The 6,305-nt window shown below is 35.1% G+C and overlaps 1 protein-coding gene across 2 annotated transcripts in view; it reads right to left on the bottom strand.

Annotated features, from left to right (window-relative positions):
• Positions 1 to 3,940, bottom strand: part of LOC118441630 (uncharacterized) — a 56,741-nt gene extending 52,801 nt beyond the window's left edge. The window contains exons 1-3 of one of the 2 annotated variants that reach the window (XM_085657022.1): positions 3,777 to 3,932; positions 3,484 to 3,652; positions 3,241 to 3,342 (exon numbers count right to left, since the gene is read on the bottom strand). The gene's annotated coding sequence lies outside the window, so the exon portion shown is untranslated. Of the gene's footprint in view, positions 1 to 3,240; positions 3,343 to 3,483 lie in introns of both variants that reach the window. The other variant, XM_035866298.2, reaches the window with a different exon arrangement.
• Between the last annotated feature and the right edge of the window lie 2,365 nt (positions 3,941 to 6,305).

The raw sequence follows: 6,305 nt of genomic DNA, 5'->3' as shown, positions 1-6,305 counted from the left end.
AAGCAACATGCTTATCGACGATGTTGTATGCAAACGTCAAACCGTTATGTATAATATTCATCATTGAAAATACGAACGTAACACGCGTAACATTAAAGCAACGAGAAATCCTATCTTTCGATCTATTATAAAAGAGGTTATTATTATTTTTTTTTTTTTTCGAAATAAAAATAAAAGGAGAATACACAAAAATAAAAAAAAAAAAAAAAGATAAAAAAAGAATAAAAAAGAAAAAGATCGAATAAAACGGAGAAGCAGCAGCAACAATAATAATAATAATAATAATTTTTATTTATTATTGCTTAATTAGAAACTTTAAGTGGAAGCGAAGTCAATGAACTCGTTCGTTTGATAATGATCGAGGTACCGTAGAGTACGGATCGTTAATCGACAAAATAAGTGAGACGACAGTTCCGTTTTCCGGTCGTAATGGCGTCAGCCGTCAGTAAGAAAAGTTCTAGTTTCACCTGAAGTCGTTTTCAGCGATAATAATCGAACTTTCCGGTGCTCACGGCCGGCATGATCGCCAGCCATAAAGCCAGTTTCTTTTGCAGTCGATACACTCACAGTCTCTCCACCACCTCCTTCATCACCACCACCACCACCACCACCAACACCACCACCACCACCATCACCACCATCATCACCATCACCATCACAAACACCACCTTCTCCTTCTTCTCTTTCTTTCTCCTTCTCCTCTTCCGACCTTCCTCTTTGCTTTTATATCGAGTTTTTGTACATTACGATTCTAGTCGATAACTCCGACGCACGCCATTCGATAAACTCACCAAATGCCTTCATCTATATAATTTCTTCAATTCTCGTTTACATATTTCGTACGAATCTTGGCAAACATTTCCTTCGAAACTTCGTGACTTCGTGATCACCATAGCTTTTTCCATTTCCTTTATTAAGGAAGGGAAAAAAAAAGTGAACGGAGATCACTTATAATAACGCACACGACAGGGACAAATAATTATGTCTCCATATAAACTTCATATCTGTCCGCGATCGATAGGTGACTCGGCAAAAAAAAAGTCGATGGTGTAAACGAGAAAGAGGAGGAGGAGGAGGAGGAGGAGGAGGAGGAGAAGAAGAAGAAGGAGAGAAATAGAGAAATAGAGAAATAGAGAAAGAGAGAGAGAGACACGGTGAAAGATAGGGAAGACTATAATTTCCCGCGACTACGATCTCGTTTCCACCTGTTTCGTTTCAATAACTTTCGCAACGCGTTTCATTCGCACCGTTACGTCACGCATTAATGATTTTCTTTCGTTCTCTTTCTCTTTCTCCTTTGAGAGTGTGTATGTGTGTGTGTTTGTGTGTGTGTGTGTGTGTGTAAGAGAGAAAGAGATAGGAGAAAACCTTTTTCACGTTTCTCCATAAAATCAAACGAGCGATACTATTGGTCGGTGATCGGATAATAATAAAGCAATCTGTTCCATTCTGCGTATCAGAGATTTAGTGAAATAATGAGAAAGAAAGAAAAAGAGAGTCAGAGAGTGAGAGAGAGAGAGAGAGAGAGAGAGAGAGAGATAGAAGTGGATATGGATAAATAAATAAAAATAAATCCATAACTTCGTAATAAACGGCGAAATAGTAAAGTTAGCTTGTACATATATATATATATATGTGTGTGTATATTTATATATACCTGTGCCGAAGAGAAACGTTAAATAACGCGATGTAAGAGGGTCCACCACGCCCTCGCTTAGCTCGTTCTCCACGACGCAGTCGCTGTCGGCAGTTACCAACGAGCAACCTCGAAGAACAAATGACAGAGAGAATAATGAAATGAGAGAGAAACTGAAAGAGAATCGTTGTGCAATAGCATTACGAGAGGTAGATAATCTTGAATGAAAATGCTCGAAGTCCATCGTTTTAGTTCGTAGTTTCTTCCTTAATCAATTTGTCCTTAATCAATTTGTCCTTAATCTATCGTGAATTTTCGCAAACATAATACGATATTTTAATTAAAATACATTTGTAAGATTCTTTATGTACGTAGATACGTACTGTTTCTTTTCTTTTCTTCCTTTTTTATTTTTCTTTCTTTCTTTCTTTCTTTCTTTCTTTCTTTCTTTCTTTCTTTCTTTCATTCTATTTATTTTCTCTTTATTTTTTTTTTCTCTCAATCTGTACTATCATTACGCAATCGAATTGTTTAACGCGACATAAAGATCGAGTTTCGCGAGTCAACGAAGATACAATTCAATGTCATTCGTCTTATCGGCTTATCGCGATGCAGCTACTCAAACGTCTATAATTATACTTACGAGGACTTCTCGAAATTCATTATCGTTTTATATATATATATATATATATATATATATATATATATATCTTTTTCTCATCTCCGTATATACTCTTTTTGCAGCGGATAAATATAACGTCCTCGTATTATACATAGAGAAAGAGGAGGACGTGTATCCGAAAACGGTAGAACGATGATCTTTGCTGCTTGCTCCTTGCTCTCTTCCGACGTATAAGATTTCCTTGTATGTTGTTTCTCTTCTTATCAAAGGATCAAAACCGGCAATAGGATCCCACCCAATATTTTAAACTCCCAACACGTATTTGTCTTTTCCCAGTGTGACATAGTTCTTTGTAAACACGGATCTCCATTCGAATCATCAAAGCTTTTTCTTTCTTTTTTAAAGAACACCCGTCACTTTTGGCGATCTTCGTGAAACACGTTATATCCGTTAGATCTACAATGATCTTTACGAGATCGATCACGATCTTACGAAAAAATTCATTTGCATGAGAATTGTATTGCCCGATCGAATTCTTTTTTACGACTCACTACGATCCACGATGACGAATTCGAATTCGATTAAATATAAACATCTATCAAGTTGAATATTTTTCAAAATGAAAAGAAATAAATCTAAAATCGATCGACGATTGACACGCAAAATAATTAGAAACTAACCTAGAAATTAAAATGTTATTATTAAAAGATATACGAAATATCATCGAAAGATTATGACTTTTCTTTTAAATAATATTAATCACGAGCCGAACGAAATGAGAAAAGTCTTTTTTCTTTTTTTTTTTTTTTCTTTTTTTCTTTACGAGGAAAGTAAACGGCAATGTTAATTTAATCGGCTGCCAACGGCTTCTGAATTGAGACATAGTAATTATTACTTAGCGTTAGAATAATTTAGCAATATGTTGGGTGCGTCGTGAAAGTAACGAGCGAAATAACGGACGGTTTGAGATCATCGGTCTTACCGCTTGTCCTCCTGGATCGTTGTGCCAGTGTCAGGATCCGTCTTGTGTTGACCGTTCAGAAAGAGAAAGAAGGATTGACTGATGTGGCCCCCGGCTAACACACTATAGTCATAAAAAAAAAAAAAAAAAAAAAAGAAAAAAAAAAGAAAAAAAAAGAAAAGAAAAAAGAAAAATTAGAACTGATCTGACCGAAGGGTGAAGGAAAAGATAAAAGAAACATTCGAAAGGGAACTCTCAGGATACCTTTACGCTAGCTTCGGAATCGTGTCAAGATGAAAATGATTATCAGAAGTATTGGGGTATCGACGATGATTCACTCGAAATCCTTAGACACGGACGGTGGTCCCAGTTCGTCAAAGTACCAAAATGATGATTCAGTCGAGCGTTTACGACCCGTAAACCTGTTTCGCACCTTTTTCATATTCACGATCGATATGCACGATACCGTCGATCAACAAAACCATTGAAATCGTCGTTCGAAGTTCTCTACGATCGATTTTAATGAATGATTGTCCTTCGATGTTAAATCTTTTTACCTTGTTTTCCTAACTCCACACTTCAGACGTTTACTGTACATCTTTCGTTGTTTTATACGTTCATTGTTTATACAGTAATTTAAATATTATTTCTTTAAGGCATATTCAATGAAATAATTTAATATTTCATTTAAACGATCCTGTGCCTGATTTATAATATAAGATATATATCCTTTCTTTTGTTCTTTCTCTCTTCTTCTTCTTCTTCTTCTTCTTCTTCTTCTTCTTCTTCTTCTTCTTCTTCTTCTTCTTCTTCTTCTTCTTTTTTCTTTCTTTTTTATTTTTATTTTTATTTTTTCTTTTTTTTTTTTTTTAATACGTGAAATAGCAAAATTAATAACAATAGGCGCAATTCCTTGTCGATCGGATTAAAAGAAATGTTGCGGTATTCGTAAGAAAAAAAAAGGAGGAAAAAAAAAGAAAAAGAAATAGAAAAAAAAGAAATAGAAAGAAAAAAAAAGGTAAAAGAAAAGAAATATTTGCTGAATAATGATAGATCGAAGAGCTGATGTTCCAAGATGTTGACTCCTCGCTGGCTGGTTCGGCTTTGAGCTAAGTATACACTCTACCGACTGTGTTGTTATTATAATAGCTTCCTAAGTATTCTGTTTACGTTTGTAATTCCTATCTAACATATATACATACATACGTACGTACGTATGAATCAGAAATAAACGACTCTAATATATCTGTAATGGATAATGTTAATCTATATAAAGATATACCTATAATATTTCGATGGATATATTATTCTTTAATTGTTTATCCAATTATCGCGTCGTAATAATTTCTCTTCTCGAATTCATTGTAGCATAAAAAAAATTTGTCCGTTGAATTCTCCGATCGATGGCCGCCGACCGTAGGATACGCCGTCCTTCAATGTTGACTCTTCGACAGTCGACCTAATACTAAACCCGAATACAAACTTTACCAGCTTTATTATTGTCACAGAGTTTACCTTAAACTTTTTTCTTAAACGTCGACGATACACACATACACACACACACATATATATATATATATATATAACTTATGAATACATATTAATCAATATACGTACATCGATTCTCAATTTTTTTGTAATAAATTTTTTGTTCGTTCGAACGTTCAATAACGATTTATTGTAACCCATCGAATATCATATTCGGTTCGACATAAAGACGTTTTAAAAATCATCGTAACGATATTATTGTGACACTTTAGAATGCTACTAAAAAGTATGAAGTATTGGCTGGACGATAACTTGGCGGGGTCTAGTGACGCAAGCACGATCCGCTCCCGGATTCGTTATTCAAGGAGATCCGGCATTTCGATCGTTCCAATTGCATTCGACGCGACCGGATCGAAGATACTGGAAAAAAGTCAACACTAAAGTAAAGCAAAGGAAAGTCGTCGCGAGTCATGCCGTGAGTTCGAACGATGAAATTCGAGCTGTACAAACGGAGCCTTGAGAACGGCCGAACGCCCGCGCTTTTCTGAATCATCCGCTCGTAATTGTCGCGATATCGGTTGCCTTTCAGACGATATTCCCCCTATCCTTTTCTCTTTCTCTCTTTTTTTCCTTTTTTTTGTTTCTTTTTTCTTTTCTTTTTTTGTTTTTTTTTTTTCTTATTCTCTTAGTCTATCTCCTTCTCTTAGCAATTTTCTTTACGTGGAAAAAAACGAGCGATAAGAGACTTATTGGATAAGAGAGCATTAATTGCAACGACTAATTACCCTTATCATATTCTCTCTTGAATTTATTATGACATATCGAGTGTATGTATTAGTGCGTGAGTGTACGCGTGAATTCTCAATAATATTTAACAAAATTTATCAAATGATCATAACAAAGAAAATCTCTCAGAATGAAGATAACGATCTCTCGCAGGTGGCATAATTACAATGAGAAAAGATTATGTCATCGACTAAATAAATTTTCACTCCTGAGAAGAGAGCAGAGTCGGCTTCTTCTGTATCAGCGTTGAAACACCTGCGAGAGTGTTATCTGCTCGACTTACGTTCTCTCTCTCTCTCTCTCTCTCTCTCTCTCACTCTCTCTCTCTCTCCCTTTCATGCTATTTATTTTTTTTTTCCTTCAACGGACAAATCTTATCATGCAACGAAAGCGCACGTTCCATGTTTACATTTCTTACGTCACCGTTCCTCTTCGGATTATGATGCATTGTTGCAGCTCGGATGGGCCACCTTGAATAGAACTCTCTCACGCTTTAAAAGTATTTTAAATCATTGATCTTAGATCGTACAACGACGAGGAATAGGAACGACACGATCCCACGAAAAAATATCAAACATATTATCGCAATGGTGACTCGTGAATATTCGTTAACTGTGTGCATACTGATCAATTTTCCTTTTTTTTTTTTTCTTTTTCTTTTTTCTTTTTTTTTTTCTTTCCTTTTCTTTTTTTTGTTCCACTTGAAATTATGTGCTTTATACGTACGTACATATGTATATACGAGTATCAGAAGCTCATCGTATATATTTAATTTAATAATAAATGTGACGTAAAAGTGTTAGTGTTAAAGG

Source organism: Vespa mandarinia, chromosome 5 (genome assembly GCF_050613455.1).
Source record: "Vespa mandarinia isolate Hongniang chromosome 5, ASM5061345v1, whole genome shotgun sequence".
Classification (NCBI taxonomy): domain Eukaryota; kingdom Metazoa; phylum Arthropoda; class Insecta; order Hymenoptera; family Vespidae; genus Vespa; species Vespa mandarinia.
Note: the sequence above shows the minus strand (reverse complement) of the source record. Positions and strands in the feature narration are given on the sequence as shown.